This window comes from Chanodichthys erythropterus, chromosome 7, assembly GCF_024489055.1.
Source record: "Chanodichthys erythropterus isolate Z2021 chromosome 7, ASM2448905v1, whole genome shotgun sequence".
In the NCBI taxonomy this organism is placed as follows: Eukaryota; Metazoa; Chordata; class Actinopteri; order Cypriniformes; family Xenocyprididae; genus Chanodichthys; species Chanodichthys erythropterus.
In genome coordinates, this window is record NC_090227.1 from 8,510,957 (window position 1) to 8,526,447 (window position 15,491).

General features: G+C 39.5%; 1 protein-coding gene across 4 annotated transcripts in view; it reads right to left on the bottom strand.

The window, feature by feature from the left end:
- The window catches only part of veph1 (ventricular zone expressed PH domain-containing 1), a 153,139-nt gene that overhangs the window by 18,268 nt on the left and 119,380 nt on the right, over positions 1 to 15,491 (bottom strand). The window lies entirely within an intron of this gene.

Below are 15,491 nucleotides of genomic sequence, written 5' to 3' on the forward strand. Positions count from 1 at the left end.
ACCTAATTTTGGCGAAATTCAAAGACAGCAACACCTGTAAACTTTGTGCAAGAAAGACAGAATGCATTGCAACAAAGTTGGTGGAAAGAATTATCCAAGAAATGTTAATTCTAAAGAAATGCTGATTTTAATATTCTACTTTACTATTTCACCCAACAGTTGTGTCCTATCTGCTCATTAAGTCTGACGTCACTGTTTCCAGGTCAAAGCGACAGTGATTCATCTTTTTTGAATTTCTCAGTTTGTGTAAATCTACTCAGGGTTCAGAGAATTTCTTTTGTTCCACATTAATTTCACACATGTCTGGTACAAATATGTGGCTGTGGCTTTCATTAATACAGTGTATACTTTTTTCTTTATTTACCCTGAAAGAAGGGAAGTGAAATGTGACAACATGCCCCATAGGTGGGGCGCGTTTGTAACATGACCATGTGACAGCTAAAAATGTTATCTGTCTTAAATAAAATAATATATATACACATGACAAACTAAAATTTTTTGTCAATAAAATACAATTATTATTTTTTTTTCCCATTTAAAATAATAGCATTTTTTTGGAAATTCAAATTTAAATAATTTTGTAGTTTGACAATGAACACTCTGCAAAACACAGCTATACAGCACTGGTCAAAACAATACAGGCAAACAGATGAAGAAACATATTCAGAAAAACACAGAGCTGAACAAAATCACTCCTCTCCCTCCACTCACAGCTCTCACAGAACACAAGACAAATAGACGAGCCAGTACAAATGCTGAACATTTCTTGAAATTATATTTTCTGGATGTTCAGGTTCTTCCTCTCAGTCTTTATTCACTTTTTTTCCCATGGTTTCTCAACAGAAATTAATAAAAGTTGATTATGTCAGTTATATCGTAACTGTATAGAATAGTATAGTTCTAATAGCGCTGTAACGCAGTGTTACTGTCACGATCACCGTCTGTTCCTGTCAGTTCCCGGACTACATTACCCACAATCCTCCATGCCAGTCACATGTTCACTCCACACCAATCACCTGTCGCCACATACAGCCATGCACACACTCCTCACTAATCACCACACCCAGCTGCAGTACATTAACAGGACTATAAAGGACTCACACTCACACCACCAGTTTGCGAAGTCTTGATTCCTTGTGACAATTCTGAGCGTTTCCTTGTTTTCTGTCTGCCTGTGATTGATCTTGCCTGTTCCTGTTTTTGACCCGTTGCTGCCTGTCCTGACCCTTGCCTTGTATACTGTTCTGCGAATGATATCCGCCTGTCCTGACCATTGCCTGCACCCTGATTACGATCCTGCCTGTCCCTTGCTGTTCTCGTCTGCTCCTGATTGACCCTGCCTATACGACATTCTTAATAAAGCTTGCATTTGGATCTTACCATGACTCCCGCTACGTTACAGTTACAACGAACCCTATCTGTGCAACAGAAATATAAACCTGGTTAGTGTCTTCTGATAATTAGTAAAGCATTAAAGAACTACCCAAACTGCTAAACAACAGATTGGAGATTAAAATAATATCAGATTTGTCTACTTTTAAATAAAAACAAAAAATATATATTAAAAAAAATAGCTTAAGTAAGAAATTAACTTTTGCTATTGTTAAATAAATGTTCAGTGATATCTTCTAAAGATTTTTGGCGCAGTTTTTTCTCTATATATTGTCGATATGGCAAGTTTCTTCATGCTAGCGTGTGTGGAAGTGTTTAAACCACATGTGTTACAACTAACCCCACGTAAGTTTGTGCCCCGTGCTCTCCTTCACCATGAGTTTATAAAAGCTTGCCTTAAACGTGTAATATGAATTAATAGTGCTTATAAATGGATTTGAGATAGTATTCACACTTGAAAATAGTGGAGGGCCTGAACCCAGAAAACACATTCCTTAAGTTATGACTTAAATTGATATATGCCTTATCACATTGTTAGCTTAGCAACATGCTAATGCCAAACTATTGGAGTGAACTACTAGCAAGTTACATTTCTTGAGCACATTTTCTATGGCATAGCGCCGATATATTGTACTGTATACTGAAATGTGTCCTGAGACATCAAACCTCTCTGTTTGAGATTCTATAAACACCAAAAAAAAAGAAAAAAAAAAGTAAAGAAAGACAGCTGGACACTATTGATTTGCTAGTCAGTGAAAAACAAAGTCTAGCTGAAGCTAGCAAAATGGCTAACATTGTTGACAGAAGAGCTTCTTTGTGAATGTAAACAGTAGAAAGTGAGGCAGCTTGCTAAGGTTTGGAACAGAGCTAACGTACACAACGTTGTTTTAAATGTGAAGATTTGCATTGTGCAGTGTTTCTTGACACCAGGGAAGCAGTAAACTACAAGCTAGTTTTGAGAGAGTCGTGAGAAGTTGTGGTTAGTCGCTCCTGGCTACCAGTTCTCAAGATTAATAGAGGATGTTTAAAAGTCACAATAGTCTTAAAGCAGGACAGCCTTTTAAAGAATCTTCACATTGATCCAGTCTAAAGTCTTTATGGAAAGCTGTCAATGGACTGAAACAGCTGCGTAATGACAACGTGGGATTTACTTTACGTATTAGAGAGTCAACAGAACAGCTAGACACCAATGAACACTGAAAGCTGACATCTAAATGTGCTTATTGGCTAGAATTTCCAATGCATGTGAGGGTGTGTGGCCTTTAGCAAGAGGAATCTGCCAAAATGAAGGCCACAAATGAGAGTAGAAAATTATTTGAGGCTTTTTTTTTTTTTTTACAGATATCAAAGCCAGTGAAGTGACTTTTGAAATGAGCTGAGGTATTCTGGAAAAGGACGATTGCAAACATCACACAGAAGAGTTGAGAGAAAAACAAGGATTTTTCGGAAGTCCTTTCCAAGAAATTACAATCACTGGTTTGTGCATTGGCTCCACCTTTAAAGGGTTAGTTCACCATAAATGAAAATTCTGTCATCATACTCTCCCTTATGTTGTTCCAAGCCCTTAAGACTTTCGATCATATTCGAGACACAAATGAAGATATTTTTAATGAAACCTGCAAATTTCTGTCCCTCCACTGAAAGTCCATTCCACACCTTTGCCAAAATATTTATAAAGACAACATAAAAGTAATAAATATGAGTCAAGCCGTTTAATCTATCTTCTGAAGAGACAGTTTGTTCATGTTCATCAAGCATGAACAGTTGAGCTGCTGTTGAACATATCTGATGAGCTTGATGTGCAGCTGTGACAGTGTATCCGGAAAGGATTCACAGCGCTTCACTTTGCCCACATTTTGTTATGTTACAGCCTTATTCCAAAAGGGATTAAATTCATTATTTTCCTCAAAATTTTACATACAAACAGTACCCCACAATGACAATGTGAAAGAAGTTTGTTTGAAATCTTTGCAAATGTGGGGACCCCACATACCCAAGTATTCACAGCCTTTGCTCAATACTTTGTTGAAGCACATTTGGCACTAATTGCAGCCTCACGTCTTTTTGAGTATGATGCTACAAGCTTGGCACACCTATTTTTGGGCACTTTCTCCCATTCTTCTTTGCAGGACCTCTGAAGCTCCATCAGGTTGGATGGGGAGCGTCAATGCACAGCCATTTTCAGATCTCTCCAGAGATGTTCAATCAGGTTCAAGTCTGGGCTCTGGCTTGGCCACTCAAGGACATTCACAGAGTTGTCCCATAGCCACTCCTTTGTTATCTTGGTTGTGTGCTTAGGGTCGTTGTCCTGTTGGAAGATGAACTTTCAACCCAGTCTGAGGTCCAGAGCGCTCTGGAGCATCAAGGATGTCTCTGTACATTGCTGCATTAATCATTTCTTCGATCCTGACTAGTCTCCCAGTTCCTGCCACTGAAAAACACCCTCACTGCATGATGCTGCCACCACCATGCTTCACTGTAGTGATGGTATTGGCCAGGTAATAAGCGGTGTCTGGTTTCCTTTAGACATGACACTTGCCATTCAGGCCAAAGAGTTCAATTTTTGTTTCATCAGACCAGATAATTTTGTTTCTCATGGTCTGAGAGTCCTGCAGGGGCCTTTTGGCAAACTGCAGGCGGGCTGTCATGAGCCTTTTACTAATGAGTGGCTTCCGTCTGGCCACTCTCCCATACAGGCCTGATTGGTGGATTGCTGCAGAGATGGTTGTTCTTCTGGAAGATTCTCCTCTCTCCACAGAGAAACGATGGAGCTCTGTCAGAGTGACCACCTCCCTGACTAAGGCCCTTCTCCCCGATTGCTCAGTTTGGCCTGGCAGCCTGCTCTAGGAAGAGTCCTGATGGTTCCAAACCTCTTCCATTTACGGATGATGGAGGCCACTGTGCTCATTGGGACCTTCAGTGCTGCAGAAATTTATCTGTACCCTTCCCCAGATTTGTGCCTCAATACAATCCTGTCTCAGAAGTCTACAGACAATTCCTTGGAGTAATGGCTTGGTTTGTGCTCTGACATGCACTGTTAACTGTGGGACCTTATATAGACAGGTGTGTGCTTTTCCAAATTGTGTCCAATCAACTGAATTTACCACAGGTGAACTCCAATTAAGTTGTAGAAACATCTCAAGGATGGTCAGTGGAAACAGAATGCACCTGAGCTCAATTTTGAGTGTCATGGCAAAGGCTGTGAATACTTATGTACATGTGATTTTTTCATTTTTTTATTTGTAATACATTTCCAAAGATTTCAAACAAACTTCTTTCACATTGACATTATGGAGTATTGTTTGTAGAATTTTTTGGAAAATAATGAATTTAATCCATTTTGGAATAAGGCTCTAACATAAAAAAATGTGGAAAAAGTGAAGCGCTGTGAATACTTTCCGGATGCACTGTATGTGCGCTGACCAATGTTTATAAAGCTGCTTTTTCCACCTTCAGGCCAAACCGGTCTTGTTGCTTAACCATTCCATTCCATGCTAATCCGGCCCAGCCAGTATGGATATGGCTTCATTTTCCACTGTGGGGATGATAACAGAGCTCTTTAGAATGTAATACAAATACGTCAGTAGTTAATCCAAGAGTTTACAAAGGGTATGAGAATTGTTTAGAAGAGTTCTGATCTGAACAAACTCAAAAGAATTATTTGTTGATCAATCCGGCATTAGTCCTTCTTTCATGAACACACCAAGCAGTTGCCATGATTTTCAGTGAATAACTAGTCACAAAAAGCTATCCATTGATAAATGTCTTTTTTTGTTGGTTATACAATGGAAGTCAGTAATAACCAAAACTGTGTTGGTTACCAACATTCTTCAAAATGACTTCTTCTGAAAGTAATAAAGGATGGAACAACATGAGGGTACAGTGTTTTCCACAGGATTTTGTGAGACTATGGTGGGTGGACCTAGGTTTCTAGGGAGGAAACATGTCTCATTACAAATCTTACGAAATGCTGTAATCATCTTCTTACAAAAATTATGCAAATGTGAAAATAATGTGTAACTGGTGCCCATTACTATCACATCAAGGGAAGAAGAAGGTAGTGTAGCGTCTGGACTAATCAGCCACACAAATTGATTCAATATAGTTAATGAATTACCTATGAACTCACTTTATCAAAGCTCTGTGAACCCATCCCCCTAAAACTGCAACTAGCATCCCAAACTAGCTAAACTACAGGAAGTACTAGGTGTCCTGTTACAGATACTTGGACCTTTTACGATCAGGAACAATTTTGCAGAGACCAGTGACTCATTCTTTCTGAGAGGGACAAATAAACTCTCTTAATCCTATGTATTCTCTATATAACCACTTGGGAAATGTATAAACATGTATCCAATTTTCCCATATCACGACTTTCCTTTTATAGGCTTTATTCTATGTATTAATTCTCTCTTTTGAACTATTTTGGTATTAATGTTCCATAGTTGCAAATGTATAGTTGACTGAGATCACATTGGCAGCATGTTTGGTATCTACGGACTCCAACTTTAATTTCCTATTTGGTAATTTATGTTACATGTTACTAACTCTGTGACACATTAGTATTATAAGAATTTAGAGGGTTCTTTTCTCATTCATCCAATCCAGTGTCTTATGCTAATATCTTGCTACAGAACAAAGACTCGTAAAACTTCCCTCCGAGGGGGCAACTCCTTATTGGCTCAGACACCTTAAGAGGGTGTGACATCTTCACCTCTTATATTCACTGAACACAAGATCAAACTCTTCTCTTCCTGCTCTTCCTCCTCTTCTTCTCTTTTACTGATGAATGCTGACGTCAAGATGCTTTAAGAAGCTAGAAGCTTCTAAGGAACCCCAAGCTTGTGCCAGGCCTCGGCCTAGACCTTCCATTCACCAAAGATCCTCTGAATCCAGCCGGTTCTCTTTCGTCAAGAAAATATCAGCAAAGATTCAACAGGAGCCTCCACAAATTGCATCAGGACAGTTTTAATTCAACTTGGAGAGACATGCAAGTATCAAACTTAGTCTCATTATCGGATACATTGAGTATCCTTACCCCTTTTAAAGAAGGGCCTGTTAAAACTAAACTGATGGTTTGCTCAAGGCTGTTGATCTGCTGAATGTCCAACAATGCTGTAACTTCTTGCTTCCTGTACTCTGCTTTCTCTCTCTCTCTTGGTAAACTGTATGCATGTATGTGTGTGAATGTTAGAGTAGTTTAAGCGTTTAGTCTAGTTAATAAAGTCTTGTTCATGTCACACGTAAGGTTGTCCGTGTTTTGCGCTCATGTACGGGAGTCCCTATTCATGTCGGTCCTGACTACAGGCTTTTAGTAGAATAAGATTGTTATTTCCCATAACCTGGAAATGAACATTTCTTAGTTAATAAACAATTAACACTGTGTGTTCATTGAACAACAGGTTAATTGATTGTAATATTAATTTTATTACATTAAGTTAATTTTATTGACTGATTAAAATATTAATAATTAATTATAACTAGTTATGATTAATTATTCATATTTATTTTGAGCTAATTTGCTACAAATGGTGGAGAATTCGGGGCATGAATAAACAAAGGTTATGAGCTTAAACCACTGTCAATTTAAAAGTGTGCATTTGATAATTCCAGTCAGAATATGTCAGACGATGCGCATTTTGGTCACTAATTGCTGGCTTGTTAGATGCTGATAAAGTGATGGCTTGAATTGACATCTCTACTGTAACTGAAAGAGTCTACTCTTGACACATTTTAGCATATGTTCAAATGGTATCAGTGTAAAGTTAATCTGATTTTAGTGAAGAAATCCTAATCTCAGTATTAGAGCGTAAGCCTGTGTTGACGAAGGAATCTCAGCTCAGCGGCATGTAAACTGTACCAGAATTGATTATTCTGCTTTGGTTGGAGAAATACCAATTGCAGTATTGCTTAACCTGTTTCTGATGAATGAATCTCAGTACAGTGTTATATAAATGTAGATTTGGGTAATGCTCCACTGTTATAGTTAAGATTGATGTCATTCATCTAAACTTTGCCTGCACCTACAAGCATAGCTACCTTTTGACCAAAACTGTGTTTCACTCGCTGAAAGGAACATCAGTATTCATGCACAAGACGGACTTAACTATATATGCTTAAACAAGCTTTGACTTACAGCAAACTGTGTAATTACCCTTTAAACAAGTACAAGACGTTGTTTAAAGTCGAGAGAAAGAGTTTACATGAGTAAAATTTGCAAATGGCAAAACATATTTGCATTTTACTGAATGTAAAATCAAGTTTTTGAAAATCTGAAAGTATAAGCGTCACATTTTAACTCTATACGTAACTTGTTTGAAATGAGCAGACAGTCTCAATAAACTGTTTGAATTGCTCAGATGTGCATTGGTTCCCATGACAACGACTTGTCACAGGAAGTGCTAACTCATCACCCTGTGATGCCATATTGTAAACAAACCAGGCTAGGTGGCTAAGCTAACCTCACCTAGCAGCCCTGCACCTCAGGCTAAGCTAAATAATAGCTTCTACAGTTAGTGGTTAGCATCATTTATGTGAAGCCTTTAACTACAGCTTGTGTGTATGCAGTGTGAACTGATCTAAACCCATTCTGCTGTTTTAGTCACTTCTTTAAATCTTTTTATTGATTTTAATTATAATAGCAGTCAGCTATTAATTTTTACTAGTATTATTTCTTTCATCTTTGTGATTTACTTACATCTTCCTTTTTTCTTCTGTGGTTTAATTTCCCAATATAACCACAAGCAACTAGACATACTCTCCTTCTTGATTTTGTTTATTTACAACAGTTGCTTCAATTTTATGAACCAGCTACAAAAGTAATCTGAACAATTACTAGGGCATAATTTTGAGCACCACTAATAAGCAGAATCTAATAGGAAAACTCTCTTCTTCCTCTCCCTTTTACTTTCCTATTTGTTCAGAGGTCAAGCCTGTCGTGAGCCATCAGTAAGAAATACTAAGAAATAATTTGACCACAAGAACCATCTTAAGTCATTTGTTAAACCTAGCTGTATTTTATACACCTGGCTGCTCACTGTGCCTTTAGCCCTAAATTCTGTTTGATCTTGCAGTAGTCTCTTGCCCTTACTCTCACCACAAGCGTGCCTAAATGTTGCAGATGCTCAGCCTAACTGCCCAGATGGCAGACCAAAAGGACTGGCTAGGTGTCGTGAGGAACACCCTCCTAACCAGTGCTGCTGATCAATTACAGCACCAGAGCCAAAAGCAACTGGACAAAGATGGAAGAGAAGTAAAGGCAGATGACTCAAACCAGAGGTATGGTCACAATGATCTGACTGAAGTCAACTTCTTCCTGGCCCACATCCTCACTGTTTTGAAACAGGAGGTGAACAACCTCAAACTCCAGATCACAGAGACTCACTAGGAGCTGATGCATGCTAAAAGCCACATAGACCAGCTAGAGATGGAGGCTCGGGACAGACACAAGGACCCTGACAGAATAGAGACACAGAAGAAAAGAGAACTGAGACTCTCTTACCTGCAGCAAACAGAACCACTGCAGGAGAAACATCTCACTTCACCACATGGAGTCAGCAGAAGAACCTCCCCCAGCCAAGCACAGAGGTACAGAGGGGGAGCCAAAGCCTTCTGCTTGACACCTTATCAGACAATTTCCTGAAATCCTCTGCAGCTTCAGAAGGAGAAGGATTAATTCAGACAGACCCAGGTACCAGACCTACCACAGGAAGAAGCCATGGATGGGAGCATCCTCATCCTGCAGACCCCGCAGGACCTCCAACAGCAGGCAGCAACCACCTCCTCATCCACGCCCTTCACACAGCAGCCATCCAGATGCTGCACAAGGACGAATGGACATGCCTGCATTGGACCCACAGGAGCTTCTAATGCTAGTAAAAGAGCTTCTTGAACAGGTCTTACCTGAGAAGTACTCAGAAGCACAAGATTCTGACCACTCACACAACACCATGCAGCCCTGCTCAAGCCAGCCACACCACAAGAGCAGAGTGACACTGCAAACTTCAGACTGCTTCTGACTGAGAGCAGAGGCTACAATCACCGGTTGCTCCTCTGCCATCAGACCTAGGTGAGTCTGAAACCCTCTTCACACTACAACTCCTGTAACCTCCTCCTACAACCACCTGCTCCACAGGCGTCCAGACGACAGGTGACACTGTCAAGGCACCTGCTACTTCGACACCTGCTGAGCAAGCTCAGAGACCTGAACCTTGCCACCAGCAAACATCTTGCCCGCATTAACTGTACCAACACTAACTGACAGGTGACACACGGTCAAGGCACTGGCTGCCTTGATTCCTGCAGCACCAGCTCAGAGACCTGAGCTTGCCTACTGGCTACATCAACCGCCATGGAACGATCACCACTCCAGGAGACACATACAACCAGAGTCCATCACAGCCTTCCAGCCTTGTGTGCTAGTGGTGTGCCTGATCTTTCTGCACCTTCAATGTCGCTCGCTGTTGTCCACAGAAAGAACAACAACGATCAAAAGGGGGATATATGTAGCGTCTGGACTAATCAGCCACACAAATTGATTCAATATAGTTAATGAATTACCTATGAACTCACTTTATCAAAGCTCTGTGAACCCATCCCCTAAAACTGCAACTAGCATCCCAAACTAGCTAAACTACAGGAAGTACTAGGTGTCCTGTTACAGATACTTGGACCTTTTACGATCAGGAACAATTTTGCAGAGACCAGTGACTCATTCTTTCTGAGAGGGACAAATAAACTCTCTTAATCCTATGTATTCTCTATATAACCACTTGGGAAATGTATAAACATGTATCCAATTTTCCCATATCACGACTTTCCTTTTATAGGCTTTATTCTATGTATTAATTCTCTCTTTTGAACTATTTTGGTATTAATGTTCCATAGTTGCAATTGTATAGTTGACTGAGATCACATTGGCAGCATGTTTTGGTATCTACGGACTCCAACTTTAATTTCCTATTTGGTAATTTATGTTACATGTTACTAACTCTGTGACACATTAGTATTATAAGAATTTAGAGGGTTCTTTTCTCATTCATCCAATCCAGTGTCTTATGCTAATATCTTGCTACAGAACAAAGACTCGTAAAACTTCCCTCCGAGGGGGCAACTCCTTATTGGCTCAGACACCTTAAGAGGGTGTGACATCTTCACCTCTTATATTCACTGAACACAAGATCAAACTCTTCTCTTCCTGCTCTTCCTCCTCTTCTTCTCTTTTACTGATGAATGCTGACGTCAAGATGCTTTAAGAAGCTAGAAGCTTCTAAGGAACCCCAAGCTTGTGCCAGGCCTCGGCCTAGACCTTCCATTCACCAAAGATCCTCTGAATCCAGCCGGTTCTCTTTCGTCAAGAAAATATCAGCAAAGATTCAACAGGAGCCTCCACAAATTGCATCAGGACAGTTTTAATTCAACTTGGAGAGACATGCAAGTATCAAACTTAGTCTCATTATCGGATACATTGAGTATCCTTACCCCTTTTAAAGAAGGGCCTGTTAAAACTAAACTGATGGTTTGCTCAAGGCTGTTGATCTGCTGAATGTCCAACAATGCTGTAACTTCTTGCTTCCTGTACTCTGCTTTCTCTCTCTCTCTTGGTAAACTGTATGCATGTATGTGTGTGAATGTTAGAGTAGTTTAAGCGTTTAGTCTAGTTAATAAAGTCTTGTTCATGTCACACGTAAGGTTGTCCGTGTTTTGCGCTCATGTACGGGAGTCCCTATTCATGTCGGTCCTGACTACAGGCTTTTAGTAGAATAAGATTGTTATTTCCCATAACCTGGAAATGAACATTTCTTAGTTAATAAACAATTAACACTGTGTGTTCATTGAACAACAGGTTAATTGATTGTAATATTAATTTTATTACATTAAGTTAATTTTATTGACTGATTAAAATATTAATAATTAATTATAACTAGTTATGATTAATTATTCATATTTATTTTGAGCTAATTTGCTACAGTAGACACAGGAATTACAATATAAACATAGTTAAATAATCTAAGTGAATAAACACAAATGAACAGCGTGCATAGAAAAAACAGTATCAGACAAATTAATGAGTGGAGGTGAGGAACTAAATACACATGTTGACAAGAACATAATAACAAACAGCTGTGATGATTAATTAGTGTCCATGGAAACTGATTAGTGGCAGAAACCTTGAACAAAGGAAAGAGGGAACTGATGAATACAAACAAAAGGTCCATGAAAATGAATCTAACAGAACATAGTTATGACAGCTATGTTCCCAAATGCACACTAAACTCAGAGCACATGCAGAGATGGAGTTCACTGCTTCCATTCACTGATCGCATGAGGCAAAGTGCGTACTTCACTTTGAAACATGCAGCTGAAGCAGTAATGGAATCCATTTCTTTAAAAAGGTCTGACTGTCTACTTCCAGCATTACACAAAGTTTTCTCTCAAGCGAATAAAGTCAGGTCATCTGTCATTTCAGCCTTCTCAGACCTGAGGCTCAGACAGATGAATGGCAAGGGTTTTCACCATCTCCTTCAGCATGGCAGCGCATTACTTAAGCTGCGTTTCCACCGAAATTACCTGGAACAATTTGTCCCAGGAACTTTTCCCCCCAGACCTGTTGCTGTCTGCGTTTCCATCGTGGTCTAAGTACCGTGAAATTTAGGCAAACTGAGTGATGTAGGACTGCGAGTAATTTTCCTGGTCCCGCTGGATTTCGTCCTCCACACATAAGCTTAATAAAGCCTGAACCGCTTCATAATTCCATCGGTTGTATTTTTAAAACTCCACTGTTGATTCAAATAGCAAACAACTCTTACTGCATGCACCGCAACAGACTTTTAAAAATGGTGGTTGAAATAAAATGCTGTGAGGAGTCAGCCAATCAAAATTTTGCGTGAACTCAACCAATCAGCATGTTTAGCGCCTAAGTCCCACCCCCAAAAGTTCCCAAACTTTGAAAAAGAACTACCTCATGAATAGGGACTTTCTGAGGGGAAAATTTTTACCCGGAACTTCATTTAGACCCTGGTCCCTGCAGTCGAAACACAACGAGTACTACTTCCCTAGTTCCTGGGGAAAGTTCCTGCGGTATAAACGCAGCAAATTAAGGTGAGTGACACTGTAAAACTGCCTTTCCCAGACAACAGACCAACACTAAATTTGTTTCAAACATTTAAGAGAAGAAATTTCATGCTTCAAGGAACCTGTTTCAAATTTCAGCTGATTGGTCAGTTCTCAACAGACAACTAAAGCTTCCATTAGAACTACATGACAATAGTTGTTCAGACCCAGGAGTATTCTGAAACAAGGGGTAGACCAGACTTTCATTTTCACCTACCCTGTGAGTGACTATCACAATCTGGGCATTTTAGAGCTTTTCTTTCTCTGAGTTTAGAACAAAGGGAGATGAAAGACCATCAATCACATATCTAATGTTTAAATTTGTCTTCATGCTTTCCTGTAGATTGATGCAGGTCATTATAAAACCCCCGCAGAGAGCCTTTCTGGCTAAGAACAGTCGAGTCATCTTACTAGTGCTCTGCCATGGCTTATTTCACGCTAACTAAATCAGTGTAAGAACTGAGCAAGAAATGTAATGTGCATTTGATTATTTGTGCCATGAAAACCTTTCAAATAGTACAAATTTTAAAATGGTATTTTTTTTTTTTTTTTTTTTTTTTACAGATGACTTAAATAAATAGACCTAAACAAGGGCCATGTGTGTGCATGTTCAATAGTTTATATTCTCACATGTGGAGTCCAGTAGGGGATATTTGTGCTGTGGTTTATGTTCCTTATTAAAAGCTTGGCTCAAAGAAATCTGAGCTGAAGAGGATTTGCCCAAATCATTCACTCTAAGGTAACAGTCCTGAGCTGGTGGGTCATGGCCCAACATTAGGTTGTAGGTCTGTTCTGATAAGGTCAGCTGAGAAAAACTTGGTAAATGTAAAAAATACAATGTAACTAGCCATGTAAATAATACATTCTAAGGGCCAGTAGGCAATTTTGTTGTTAAAAACGTGAGACGTAGGTCAGTAGAAAAAAAGAAAAAAAGCACAAGGTCTAGCAGGGGTGTCCAAACTCGGTCCTGGAGGGCCACTGTCCTGCAGAATTTAGCTCCAGCCCCAATTAAACACTAAACTCTGCAGGACAGTGGCCCTCCAGGACTGAGTTTGGACACCACAGGTCTTTAATTTTTTTTTTATTTAACATTTTAATTTGAGCACCACGTTTTTAGAATGCTATGTCATGCGCGAGACGAGAGCAATGGTTAAAGACGTCAATCTAGTGCACGTTTACATTGATAAATAATGAAAAAGTAGCGCCTGTGGTATGGAAAAACACATTCTGTGTGAGCAGCCCCTTAGGATAGCAAAAAAAAAAAAAATTGTACTAATATTTGGCACAGTGTTTGTTTGATCTGTTGGTAAATCACATTTCCGCTGTTGTCAATACATTTTGACATTCAGACTGTGCCTTGCTAAAAATTCTGCATATTGTTGTTGGGCCTATCCCCAACTAATGTAATATTAATACATTTTGAGGACTTTTTGTTATTTTTGTACAATAAACCAGTCTGGTTGAACACTTGTCTTAGGCAAAATATCAGCCATGGTTGTTTGTCATGGTTGGATGGAGGATATTAACAGAGATGTCAACACCAGGAACAGACATCTGTATCAGTATAAATATATATATTGAACTGTAGACTGGCCAAGTGCTGGTGACGTATTTGCACATTTAGACTTTCAAAGTTTAAATCTTTCAAAATCTCACAATCAGCAGAACACTTGACAAATTGATTGTAAATGGTAGTTAAAGCTGATGTGTCATTGTTTGGATGGTAAAATACTTTGTCCTATCTCAGTTTAATATGTAGAGACAACTTTAAGTAGCCATTTCTTAGGTTGATTTCCCACAAGAATGTAAACACTGTCTCTCCGTGGCGTGATCAAAACATTGCTCTATTTGTTTGAGCGGCCCAATATGTCAACTTCTGGCTCCACCAATGCCGTGACTGCTTGTTTAAATGACACCATGAAGCAATAGTCAGGGGGCCAAAACTGATATTAAAACTTTGTCAGACACTTTTTGGTACAAGCATACAACCTATCCAGTATTAATATTTAACCCCTCAACATGTGTTCTAGCCAGGTTGTCAGCTTAGAAAATGTGTTTTTTTGTCCATTTTAACACTATATTCTTAAAAGTGGTAAAAGCGGATTTTTTTCCCAAAGTGCTTCCATTTTCTTCCATGTTGCCTACCATAATTTTGGGCAAATGTGCAATATAATCCAACTTATGTGCAAGCATGATCATTAAAAAATAATAATCAATAAATACCACAAGAGTATCACACCACAAAGGGCACTGTTGTGTCAGCACAAAAGTACACAATCATAACCTTTGATGAGCAGCTCTACTGCAAAGCATAGATGCTTCAGTGGCACCATTAAAAAGAGGATGAGGATATTATTATTCTCTTGCCAATTCTGGACTAAGGGGGACATTCTTGAGGAAAGTTTTGTATTCGGAAAGAACACAGCTGAAAACATCATGAAGGGAAAGGGATGGAATCGTGTAGCCCGTGCACACAAACTTGCCTTTAAAGCACTTTGGAGAATACTGTGGCCAACCTTTTTTGCAATGGATGGATGACAATGATAGCACAATAGACAACAGTTGCTTTGAGTTGGTAGACGCACACATACGTTGTGGGGATATTGAGGCAGCTGCAGCATGCTATGAAGATCTTGTTCTGAAAGTTGGAGAAGTTCAAGATCTCCTTGCTGAGTTTGACAAGGCTAATGAAGACAAACCAACATTTACCTTCTGGCGACAATACATGGACCTTGTGTCTATTCTTTTGGCATTCACACGGGAACTGAGATGTGGTGACTGGAAGCTTTACATGGCGGCCTTCATGAGCATGATGCCCTGGTTGCATATGATCACACCCACTACACAAGATGGGGTGCTGTATTTATAGCAGACATGGAACATCTGGCACAGACAGCACCACGGGTCTACCAGGGCTTCCTAGATGGTGATTTTGTAGCCAAAGAAGCCAAACACGGCTTCAGCAAGGTGCCATTTGATCTTGCCTT